This window comes from Lissotriton helveticus, chromosome 4_1 (assembly GCF_964261635.1).
Source record: "Lissotriton helveticus chromosome 4_1, aLisHel1.1, whole genome shotgun sequence".
Classification (NCBI taxonomy): Eukaryota; Metazoa; Chordata; class Amphibia; order Caudata; family Salamandridae; genus Lissotriton; species Lissotriton helveticus.
This window is the reverse complement of record NC_136063.1, coordinates 462821145-462834551: the sequence shown is the minus strand read 5'-3', so window position 1 is coordinate 462834551 and position 13407 is coordinate 462821145.

The following is a 13407-nucleotide window of genomic DNA, read 5'->3' as shown; positions in this document are numbered from 1 at the left end:
GTGATGTGATCTCCGGACCCTCTAAGGTTCTACCCACACTCAAATCGCCGATATTACCTTGCTATCTTCCGTTAGGGTTGCCGAGGTGTCTTTCTTTTTGCTGTGCTCCTGTTCCCGCTTCCGCCTTATTGAATTGCGCCGGCTGACGGTGCCGGAGCCTCGGCAGGCTGCTTCCGCTCTCCGAGCCCCGTGGTGGGAGGGCAAGGCTCGGGAGTGGGGCCGCAGTCGAGCTACATGTTTTCCAGGCCCGTGCTCTGAGAGGCAGAGCCAGCACTGGAGATCGTGCTACAGCTTTCCTGGAGCGTGCCTGGTGGATCAAGACAGGGGGGAGCCCCAAAGGAAAGAGGCTGGGAGACCAGCTCTGAACCCAAGATTGTTATAAAACATAATATAAGAAGACCAAATGGAGGTAAGTTGGCTCAAGAGGGAGGCAGGGGTGAGAATACCTCGAGTTTGGGGGCCCACCATAAGCCTGGATATTGTTCACGTTATTCTATTGGGCAGCAAGCTCCTGAAGTGGATGGAAACAACCTATAAAGAAAACCAGGAGGTGGGGGGTGAACTTTATGGAGAGGAGCGAAGGTCAGATTAAATGTGCCCCTGAATGAAAGTGTGCAGGTACACACTCCGTACCAGAGCTGCTCAACTTTCACCCCCCACGGGCATTACCTTTTAAGATCCACCTGCTCCAACTAGTTCAATCTGCCAGAGTAGAACCATACTGTTTTAGGTGCTCGCAGTGCTGGAAAAGAAGAGGGGAGGTGAGGTGAAGGAGAAGGCAAGGGAAAAGGGAGTAATAACAGAGTCTTCTGAAAGCATCAAGAGCCTCAGACCGAGAGGGAGAGGCAGAGGGAAAAAGACATTGACACCGGTGTCGCTACCAAGAGTGAATATTACACCATCATATTACACCATATTACAATATTACAAAATCATACTATAAGTTCCTTGCCACTCCAGCTTTAACATCAGTATCAACCTCAGTTTACACCATTGATGGAGCTTTCTCCTTGAGTGTAAGCAGGATGGAAAGAGCCAGATCCAAACTGCATCGGAAACCATCCCTCACTCTTCCCTCCCTGCCGGTCCCCATCCATCTATCTGAGACTACGCTGAGGCCTCGTGTAGTCCTCAAACATCTGTTTACGCTGCAATCTTTATTTCTAGTCGCTTTAGTGCACTGGAAGCACTGGAGTCACAAGGCACTCAGCCAGAGGTCTGTCCAGAAATAGTACAACGAGTACTGTCTCCACAGAAGGTGCAGCATCCACTTGGGGCAAGCCCGAGTCTCTAGCAGATATTCTTCTAGCTCTGAAGGAAGAGATGGGAAACAGATTTACAGTCTCAGAGACTAATCAAATAGCAATTCAATCCTCCTGCGCAGTGCTAGCCCAGAAATTAGAAGCACACTGTAGCAGGGGATTCCCAAAACCAAAGAGGCACTCGATATATCTTCAGTTGAAATGGCCAGACTGACAAAACAAAGTAGAGAAATGAAGGATGATTTAAAGTGTCTCGAGAACCATTCTAGGAAGAATGACTTGAGATTGCTTAATATTCCTGAAGCTCTTGAAGGCTCTGATATTAAGGGGTTTGTGATCTCATTTTTAAAAGACACAGTCCTTAAAATTTTTCCCGCTATAGATCTATCTACTGAGATACAACGGGTCCATCGAGGCCCTATATAAAAGAAACCTCGCAAAACATAAACCAAGGAAAATCTTTATGAATTTTCTTACCTGCACCGTAAAAGAGACTATATTGTCGGTGGCACTTAAATACGTTTTCTTAACATCAGGCTCATTTTCATTCACCATTAGATCAGATGTATGCCATACCACTGCGCAGAAGCAAAGGGAGATGGGCAAACGGATGGAAGAACTAAACAAGTTGGGGGCAAGGGCACAAATGAAGTTTCCTGCATCACTTCGCACCATGTGGAACAATCATATGTATGTACACCGCTCTGTGGAAGAGGTAGATGATTTAATTACTGAAATCAAGAAAAAAGCGGGCATATGAGCGTGGAAGACTTGAGTGCGAGAGGTCAGGGAGACCAGGGAAAAGGAAAAGCTGAAGAAAATGAGCTACTTTCGCCCGGTGGACTGAAGCCAATAGGCTTTAAGCCTAATATAGTAGGGACGGTTCCCCAGAGGGTTGGGGGGGTGACAGGGTCCAGGGGTTGGGGTGGTGGTAGGGAAGTCTGTGGGGGCACGAGGTGGGGAGCAGTGGGAAAAAATATTATCCTCTATCATATCTTTTACACCAGATAGCCAAATTCATGTCTATTTCAGCTTCAGTCGCGATCAGACTGGCCCCTCGATAGACTATCTTTTATGGGAGCTAGAGAGTTAACATTTCTTACGTGGTACGTCAGTGGTTTAAGATGTCTGCGTAGACAAAGAATAGCTATGAAATATTTAGAGCTGAGCCCAGCCAGATATGTGTTATTCAGGAGACACATTTAAATCTTTTAGAAAGTCGTACTATTTTCTCAAGGTATCCCTGGATTAAATATTTCTGTACAACAGAACAGACCACCCATTGTAAAGGGGTTGCTATTCTAATCAAACAAGGGGCGGGTTGCGTGATAAAATCTTCTGTAACAGATCAAACTGGGAGATGGGTTATATAGCCACATTGGATTTTGGTGGAACACAGCTAGCATGTACATCTTTCTACGAGCCAAATATTGACAATCCCACACATCTATGTAAACTTCAATGGAACCTCATGGAAGTTACTACTCTAATAATAATTGGAGGCGACTTTAATGTGTTGCCTGACCCCCTGCTGGGTAGATCGAATCAGAGTCACTATGTAGAGGCGGCTGATCCCGTCAGGCTTTAAATAATATGATGCACAACCTGGAGCTCATGGATATATGGAGGGTTAAGAAGGGCAACACACAGGGCTTCACCTTCTTCAGTAAGAAACAAGGTCATTTTTCAAGATTAGATTATGCCTTGGCAGTTAGATCTATTATAGATGATACAACGTCAATTAGCATTCAGCCAAAACACATATCAGACCATTCTCCGGTTGCCTTCTCGTTGGCTGGGAGAAGGTATGTTCATAGACCAGGATAGACACTAGATCAATGTTATGACAAGAATCCTGTGCACACGTTAAGCGAGGTGTATACATGTACCATGCTTAATCAAAAGAACACAATAGGTAGTAAATGAAACAAAGTGGACACAATAGAAAGTCTTTTTGTTCTTCAAAGGATTGTATTTGACCTTCCTTTGTTGAAAGGTAACTTCAAAAGCAAATGACCAGCCGGCACGTGTTTCGTCAAGCGTGCAAGGAGCCAGTGACTCTTCAGGGCTGTAAGCACAAATGGGGTAACGGTCTTTGTACTCGGTAATATTTCCGACCCGCGTCTGGGGTCTAGGTTGAAAGAATCAGCGATAGTGAGTCACTGTGGACTCAGAGACGGGCGGGTACATCCGTCTCAAACCAGCTAATGCCTGGGATATGGCAGCGGAGAGACGGGTCCTGTCTTCCAAAGAAAGGTCAAATACAATCCTTTGAAGAACAAAAAGACTTTTTATCGTGTCAACTTTGTTTAATTTACTACCTATTGTGTTCTTTTGATTAAGCATAATACATGTATACACCTCGCTTAACGTGTGCACAGGATTCTTGTCATAATTACCGAGTGGGCCCTGGCTAAATGGGTGAATTTTGCCAATCAGCGGTTCGCAAATTCGCGCAAAATCGCAAAAAAATCTGTGAATTAACAGATTTTCCAGCGAAATAGCGGATGTTTGTGCGATTTGCACCATACTTAACTAGAGTACTTTCTACTGGCTAATCAGTAAGTGCCACCTTGTTGGGTAAATCTGTATCGTGCTTTTCCTGCACTACAGCTGCGTAAAGACCCAGAAGAGTTGTCTCCAGTGACCCCGTGTGTCTGTAACTTTGCCACCGTGCCCATAGGCGCCGAGGTCCCTCGAGTGAGCTGTCCATCACAGTGGGGGAAAGGGCGGGAAGAGGTTGCATAGCCTAGTGTGTGTGGGGCCGGGCTTCTGTGCCAGTTCACATGCCTCAAGTTTATAAAGGGTCAGAGGCCGATCGGCGCAGCAAATGAGGAGAAAGCAGTAAGTGCTACCTCGTTGGGTAAATGTATTGTGCTTTTCCTGCACTACAGCCGCGTAAAGGCCCGGAAGAGTTGTCTTCAGTGACCCCGTGTGTCTGTAACTTTGCCACTGCGCCCATAGGCGCTGAGGTCCATCGAGTGAGCTGTCCATCACAGTGGGAGAAAGGGCGGGAAGAGGTTGCATAGCCTAGTGTGTGTGGGCTGGGGCCGGGCTTCTGTGCGAGTTCACATGTCTCAAGTTTATAAAGGGTCAGAGGGCGATCAGCGCAGCAAATGAGGAGAAAGCAGTAAGTGCTACCTCGTTGGGTAAATGTATTGTGCTTTTCCTGCTCTACAGCAGCGTTAAGGCCCGGAAGAGTTGTGTTCAGTGACCCCGTGTGTCTGTAACTTTGCCACCGCGCCCATAGGGAAAGGGCGGGAAGAGGTTGCATAGCCTAGTGTGTGTGGGCTGGGGCCGGGCTTCTGTGCGAGTTCACATGCCTCAAGTTTATACAGGCGCAGCAAATGAAGAGAAAGCAGCCTCCTGGTCACTGGAAGTACAGGGGGATTGCGCTCGAGAAACTTGTGGATGCCTAGACCTCCATCACGGATTAAAGCTAATTGTAGACGGTAGATCTGGGGAGAAAGAACACCTGCCTAGCATCGACCGTGCTCACTAGATTCTTGGGCTGATTATAATGCGTGACTGAATTTGAGCTTTTTTTTATCTGTAAGTGCTTCCTGCTGAGGTTTAATTGTTGGGACAGGCGCCTCGTTGCCTAATTGTAACTATTCTCTGACCCTGCTTCGAGGGTCAGAGCAGGGTCAGAGAATAGTTGCAAGTAGGCAACGAGGCACTGCTCAGGAAGCACTTACAGGGTTACAGCAGGTGCCCAAGATGAAGTTAATTTCTTTTTAACCATTTTACAAAGAAATTAGCTTCAATTTGGGCACCTGCTTTAAACCTGTAAGTGCTTCCAGAGCAAAATTGGTCCCGCTCGCGGATTCGCGGATTTTGCAGCGATTACCTCCTGTAAGTCCTACGCAGCAGAATTCCTGACCATTGGTTGGACGCCCAGCACCCTTTCTCTCCCACTCTACAAATGCGACTACAAGTGAAGAAATGTGACTCACTGGTTAGAGGCGGCAGACCCTGAAGCAGAGGTCAGGCCCGGGACCAGGGTTCAAAACCCGACGCGGCAGGATCTTGGGCTCAGTGTCCGCGGACTCAATAATTCTCGCCTAGGTGCCTACTCTAATCATGGGTCCCACTCCAACTCTGGGCAATAGCTTGCTTAATCTCCACAACGGCCCCAACAATGCTGGGATGCTTGGCCTCACCTTGGGGGTGTCCAGAAGTGGGCACTTCACAGGGAAAGCCAGGATGGGTGCCACAGCGGTATGCGTACCAGCGCTTTGAGACCCCCCTAGGGGTAATATGTGCACTATACAAATACAAATATTAATATTAGTTAAAGTAGCATATTTCTGCTCCTCTGACTTAGAGGTAGTTTTAATCCCCCTGCCCTATTATGTACTAGGGCCTCACAGAAGAGGTCATGCTAATCACAGGGGTACCCCAACGCTTAGTGTTCCCTAGTGTATGTAGGTGTTTTCACTGTATTCTAAGTGTCTTTTAGCATAGCACTGGCTCTAGGCCTGGTTAGTCAGAGTCAGTTACCACCAGGACCCATCTGAAAAAGCTGTGGGCACAGGATGATTTTGCAACAAGGCCTCTTTCTGCTCCTCTGTTTGTTCTTCCTGCACATGTCTTGCTTCTTCCTGAACTTTTCTTCATCTTTGTGGACTTCTGTTGCTTTTTTCTGCATTTCTTTTGCTTCTGCGTGTTTTCTTCTTTGTTCACATGTCCTACCTCTGTAGACATAGAATTTAGCATTTACAAAACCTTAGAAATTCACTTAAAAACCATAGGTTTCAGGCATGTTATAGTTCGAAATTAGCATTTAAAAAACCTTTGAAATTCACTGAAAAAAACATAGGTTTCAGGCAAGTTATAGTTAGTAATTAGCATTTAAAAAACTTTTGAAATTCACTGAAAAAAAGCACTAGAGGCGGAGGCTGAATAGCTATTTGGGAACATACCGGCCTCTGCGGCAAGTTCCAACACAGTTCCAACTAATAACGATGCAAGGGAGGATGCAAATGTCAAAACCTTATATAAGGATGTAGAGAAAAACAAAAGACTCGAAATCACGAAGTGGTGGGAGAATTACTCACTAACTAAGTATGCGGATGCAGGGCGAGTGCCAAGAGGTTTGCGAATTCTTCTAGCACCGAGCTTGGATAAGCCGAATCCCCTAATGCTGAAAGAGTGGGGACAAAGTAATCTGGCAGCATCCATGAATTTGGTCCATATATTGATAAAATATGCCGCAATTGATCGTGTGGAGATTTTTAAGGAAATAGAGAGACTGAATGCTGAAATAGACAAGTTCGAGGAGACGGATGCTATTAAAAAACTGAAAGACACTATGGCCGAAAGATTGAAAACACATGAAGATAAAATAAAGATCAGAAAAGTGCAGAAGTTTGCATGTGACCAGGCAGATTATGACAATGGTCAAATCTTCACTTTCGCGCGCAAATATAGTGCAGTTAAACATCAGCAATATAGTGAAAAAGGCATCAAAAAAGAAACTCCTCACACATCCACAATAGCAGCAAGTAATATCAATGAAGATTCATCCAGCATTGATTCTGTAACTCTCACCAGCGAATCTAGTCGAGACTCAGATTCTATCTCACAGCCAGCAACTATATTGAATTTGGAGGAAGAGTTAGATTTTTTAGTGGAGGAAAGACTTCAAACGCTAAGACCGAGGCAAAGGAATCTAACAAAAAACGCAGAAACAAAAAAAGACGAGAAAGATGAAGAAAGCACATTAAAAAAGCAACAAAAAAAGAAGCCGAAATCAATGTGGCAGAGGAAACGGCAATAATTGAAAAGTCTATTATCAATCTATCTGAGATTACGCTAACTAAAGCTGAGCAACAACTGTTATCTCTTGGTTTGAATTTCTGTCCTAAACAACCCTTCAACTATGTGGCTATTCGCATAGACGTCTTTTGTTTCATAAGGAAACTTAAATTAAAGAAATTCTTCTCCATAGAAAAGTTGAAAGAGTGTAGTGAATCTGACACTCGCCCTTTTGCAGCAATACATATGGGAGGAGCAGAACTATTGTCTGGTGATGTCTTCACTCTCCTGACTCTACATGATCTAAATGATACGACTGATTCTCAGCCTTCTGGTCCGGATGCGAATCTTAGCACACAAACCAGATTAAGCAAAATAAATAAGCTACAAAAAGGAGCCGGGATAACTCCTTTTAAAAGCAAATCGAGTTTTGTCCCCTTAATGACCAAAGATGCGGTGGACACATTCCATGACTGTGTGGCTTATGACATCAAACAACTCTATAGGTCTACCAGAGGCAACAAAAAGAAAATATACCATCATCGGCAAGCAGAATATACCACCCTTATGAAAAAATTAAGTAGTAATACAGAAATAGTGATAAAAACCTCAGATAAGGTTGGAAACGTTGTCATCTGGCCTAAAAAGGATTATATTAAGGAAGCATACAGAAAATTACAGAATGTCAACTGCTATGAAAAAACCACACACAAAGAGTATGCTAAAGCGACTCTACTCAAGTTGTTACACAAATGGCGCAGAGAAGGTTTGATCTCTACGGAAGAATTCAAGTTCATGAACAATGATTCCCTGTCCTCCCTGTGTTTTACCTAATCCCCAAGGTTCACAAGTGCATTAGTCCAACGCCGGGAAGACCGATTATCTCGGCGATTAAAAGTGCAAGTGAGCAAGTTGGGCAATATGTTGACTTTTTTTGCAGGACATGGTAAAAAGTTTGCCCAGCTTTGTTAGGGATACCACCGATTTCCTGCAGAAAAATGGGGATTTAGAATGGAAAGACGATATGTTGCTGATAACTTTGGACGTAGAGTCCCTCTACATGAGTATAGTACATATGTGTGGTTTAAAGGCGATTGAACATTTCCTGAGTAAACGAGTTGTTGAATATTATGAACACAACAAGGTCATTATTAGTCTTATCAAATGGTGTCTTTATAATAACTTTTTTCTCTTTGGCAAAGATGTGTAGAGAGTAACCCTGGGCGTAGTGGGCGTAGTGGGGCTTCGTGGAGCTACGTGAAGTGGGCGAGAAACTATGCCCACCTCCGCACTCCGCGTAGCCCCACTACGCACCGCAGGCCTCCCTCCCGCCCTCCCTAAATACTTTAAATTAAAAGTGTAAAAGAATTAAAAGGCACTTACCTTGCCCGCCGCGTCCCCGGGGCTCGCTATCTTCATGGCTTCCGTCTTGTGTATCTAATGCGCATGCGCGGGCGACCGCGCATGCGCATTTCTCGTGGGCGGGAGGGAGGCGGGTGGCGGCCAGCTACGCTCCGTCTGCGGAGCGTGCATAGTGCCGGATTCTACGCCTGCTACGCAAAATGCGTAGAAGCCGGCACTACGCACACTCAGTGCACGGAACGTAGCCGCCCGCCCAGGGTTAGTGGAGAGACAACTAAGGAGCGTGGCGATGGGATCCTGTTTCTCCCCCAGCTATACGTGTTTACACGTAGGCTGGTGGGAGGAACAGGTCCTCAACATCAAACACAGAGCATGGGTCAATGAAAAGGTTGTAACATATTTACGTTACAGTGATGACGTCTTTATTCTTTGGCAAGGGGATGAGGAAGAAGCTTTGACATTTTTAAAAGAGATAAATGATAACTCCCTCATCCTCAACTTCACTTCTCACATCAGCAAACATGAGATTGAGTTTTTAGATGTAAAAGTGTATGTTAGAAATGCCAGATTAGAGACAACACAATTCAGAAAACCCACGGCCGGTAATACAAAATTGCACGCCACCAGTCTTCACCCTAAAGACACCATTAGTAGCATTCCCTATGGTGAGATCTTACTACTCAAAAGACTATGCAGTTCCACCAGTGGTTTTGAGAAATGCTTAAAAGAGATGAATACACGACCTAGAGAAAGTCTTTTCCGTTGAACCCTTCTAGCATTGATGATACAGATACCAATGTGGTACCCCTTACTGAGATTAATGATTGCCCTAGGTTAATTACGGCTTTTAGTAATGAGGAAAGCAAAATCTGGACCATCATTAAAAAGAATTGGCTGATAGTGTTAACGGATACAGTATTGTGTTCCCAATTACCTAGTATGCTGTTGGTCACTTTTCGAAGGGCCAAAAATATGGGGTCAGTTCTAGACAGAAGCAGCCCAGAAATAAGACAGAAAAGTATGTGGCTGCAACCGGCGTTAGGGTTCCGGAAATGTTCTTCTTGTAGGGCATGCAAATTTGGGACCAACAAAACTCATTACCAAACTCCTTTTTGTTCTACTGATATTCCGATCACAGGTAGTTACAATTGCAAGACTGAATTTGCCGTGTACGTCCTGACGTGTACTTGTGGCCTGAATTACATAGGCAGTACAAAACTACAGGTACACGTCAGGATTTTACAGCATCTCAGAGCCATCCTGCATAGCGACCCTGCCTATCCGGTAGCACGGCATTTTAAAAAGAAACATAACAACGACGTAGCTTGCCCAACTTATTTTGTGGCGGGGTCCATTCCTAAACCAAGCAGAGGTGGCAATAGAGAGAAACATTTGAGGCAACTTGAGACAACCATGATCTTAGAATTCGATAGTAAATGGCCGAACGGTCTCAATAATACGGATGATATGTATAATTTTAATGAGTATTTTGTCCCAGTGGCTGCCCTAAAAATGGGTTTTGGTTGTTTTATATCTTCACTCAGTATTAGATGCATCCGGCAGGAGTCTCAGTTGTGTTTTTATAGGTAGTCAGGTTCCCTGTTTCCTATTACATGCAATTGGTTTTGAGTGTTTCAAATCTTGACTCTGCCCTAGATGTATCCTCATAGGTAGTTAGGTTCCCTGTTACCTATTTCATGCATTATTACTCTATCAGTCTCTTGTAAATATTATGAATTATCGTCCTCTCTCTCTTTTTACACATGGGGTGCGCACCATTTTTAGATATGATGAATTACTTTTTTTGAGAATATGTTACTTATATGTTTTTAACAATGGATTTAGGCAATGACCGATTTTTATTGTTAACAATATTTATACATATTTATACAGATCTGTTTATCATACACTTTGCACTTTATAGTATCATTTTTGCACTTATTCTTGCACATCAGGCAGAGGTGTTATCTAGTTAGATATACAAAAAAATGTTACGCCCTTGATCATCATAAGATCCTCCATGGAATACTGCCCTTAGCTACTGAATGGATTCATTAGGGTTTAGGGTAGTGTTGTAGTGTTTGCGTAGTGTAGGGTCATGCTGGGGGTAGTGGTTTAGGGTTTAGGGTAGTGTTGTAGTGTTTGCGTAGTGTAGGGTCATGCTGGGGGTAGTGTTTTAGGGTTTAGGGTAGTGTTGTAGTGTTTGCGTAGTATAGGGTCATGCTGGGGGTAGTGTTTTAGGGTTTAGGGTAGTCTTGTAGTGTTTGCGTAGTGTAGGGTCATGCTGGGGGTAGTGTTTTAGGGTTTAGGGTAGTGTTGTAGTGTTTGCGTAGTGTAGGGTCATGCTGGGGTGTAGTGTTTTAGGGTTTTGGGTAGTGTTGTAGTGTTTGCGTAGTGTAGGGTCATGCTGGGGGTAGTGTTTTAGGGTTTAGGGTAGTGTTGTAGTGTTTGCGTAGTGTAGGGTCATGCTGGGGTGTAGTGTTTTAGGGTTTTGGGTAGTGTTGTAGTGTTTGCGTAGTGTAGGGTCATGCTGGGGGTAGTGTTTTAGGGTTTAGGGTAGTGTTGTAGTGTTTGCGTAGTGTAGGGTCATGCTGGGGGTAGTGTTTTAGGGTTTAGGGTTGTGTTGTAGTGTTTGCGTAGTGTAGGGTCATGCTGGGGGTAGTGTTTTAGGGTTTAGGGTTGTGTTGTAGTGTTTGTGTAGTGTAGGGTCATGCTGGGGGTAGTGTTTTAGGGTTTAGGGTAGTGTTATAGTGTTTGCGTAGTGTAGGGTCATGCTGGGGTGTAGTGTTTTAGGGTTTTGGGTAGTGTTGTAGTGTTTGCGTAGTGTAGGGTCATGCTGGGGGTAGTGTTTTAGGGTTTAGGGTAGTGTTGTAGTGTTTGTGTAGTGTAGGGTCATGCTGGGGGTAGTGTTTTAGGGTTTAGGGTAGTGTTGTACTGTTTGTGTAGTGTAGGGTCATGCCGGGGGTAGTGTTTTAGGGTTTAGGGTAGTTTAGTTGTTTAGTGTATGCTAAAGGCATATTCGTTCTAAAAGTTTTCGTTATTTTAATTTGCGGCCTAATAGTACATGCGGGATTTTTTTTGCTGACTGATGGTATGCGGGATTTCGTCATATATTCGCTAATCATACTTACTATGGCAAAATGAACCCCCTCATTTTGTTCCTTTTTAAATTAAATGTTTTAAGAGTTACCACTTTATTCCAATCAAGATGGCTTCAGGTGTGCCATACCTTTGTAATAAGTAGGACTGTTAGCACTCTAGTTGTTCTTTAGAACACTCTGGGACATTCTGTCATTGGGCTATAGTTGGGCTACATCTGGCTGATATTTGGGCTACATTTGTTTTTTTTTGTCTCTGGTGGCCATCTTTGGGCTACATTGGGCTACATTGGGCTACATTGGGCTACATTTGGGCTCCAACATATATATAGCCCAATGTAGCCCAATATATTTTTTTCAAAGTTAATTTTCATAAAAACCACTGGAGCCTATATCTTGAGACATAGCAAAGGCACATCGGGCTACCAGTCCCTACAATTTTTCCAAGTTTGGTGTAAATCCATTCAGCCGTTCAGGCTAAAAGTGAGGCCAACCGCCCTATGGAAAATTGCATGGGAAAAACACGTTTCGGGACCCCCCTTTTTTCTCGGCCCCCCCCCCTGACGAAACCCCCCCAAATTTTCAGGGGCTGCTCAGAAACAAAATGTTCCATTTTCCTGAAAATTTCAGCCAATTCTGTCCTCAAACGCCAAAGTTATTCGACATAGAATTTTCAAAAATCCCATAGGAAAAAAATCCTAACTATATATACCTACTGGCTATCGCCAGTAGGTAATATATATATATATATATTCACTGAAAAAAACCATAGGTTTCACACCAGTTATAGTTAGGTGGAAATTTTAACTTATAGTTAGTTGGACTCACTATAACTTGCGCGTGTAATGCACTGCTGATGACGTCACATATTACGTCACTAATGACATGGTCAATGACATCATTCATGACATCACTGATGACATCTCAAATGACATCACTGATGACAACATCCTTGTGACAAAGTGGCAGTCCTCCTATCAGCATAAAATAACCTTTGACACACACATTCAAAAATAGAAACTAACATTTTCTTAAAAAAGGAGAAACCAATACCAATTACAACAACTTATTAGGTAATTCCAACATCTACATACACATCCACTCATTCACCAACAGTTCTATATAGTCACTCATGCATGTACTTACTCATCATATGTACTCATACACACTAATACTCATCCATATAGTTACTCACTCACAAATTCACACATGCAAATAAACTATCAAAAAAACATTTATTTGATTATACTGCTATATACACACCACTACACATACTTCTACAGAAACGGAAACATATTTACTCTCTTAAACAATCAATTATAAAAACACATACTCACTAACCCACCCATACACACAATCATCCACCCATACAGTCTTGCACACATGCTGTCTTCAAAATACACACAAACAGTGAGACACTCATTCATGCATCTGTGCTCTAAGTAATATCCCCCACCGAACCATACAGACACTGATACTGATACTCAAAAAAACAACTAATAACCCATATACACACTCATGTAGCTACTCACCAACCCATGCAGCCACTTATACACAAAGTGAGACACAGATACAGATATTTAAATATTTAAACATTACTCGCTAATATATGTATTCACTAAGATACATTTAATAAGTCAGTTAACCAATCAATTTTACACAAAAAAACATCCATTTAGACACTTATTTACCCATTTATTCTTCCATCAACCTTTAGATATACATATATAAAAAATATTTATTTTTCAGAAAGATACACATTCACTGGATGATGTCATCAGTGATGTCATTTGAGATGTCATCAGTTATGTCATGAGTGATGTCACTGACCATGTCATGAGTGATGTAATATGTGACGTCATCAGCAGTGCATTGCACGCGCAAGTTATAGTGAGTCCAACTAACTATAACGTGGGAATTTCAAT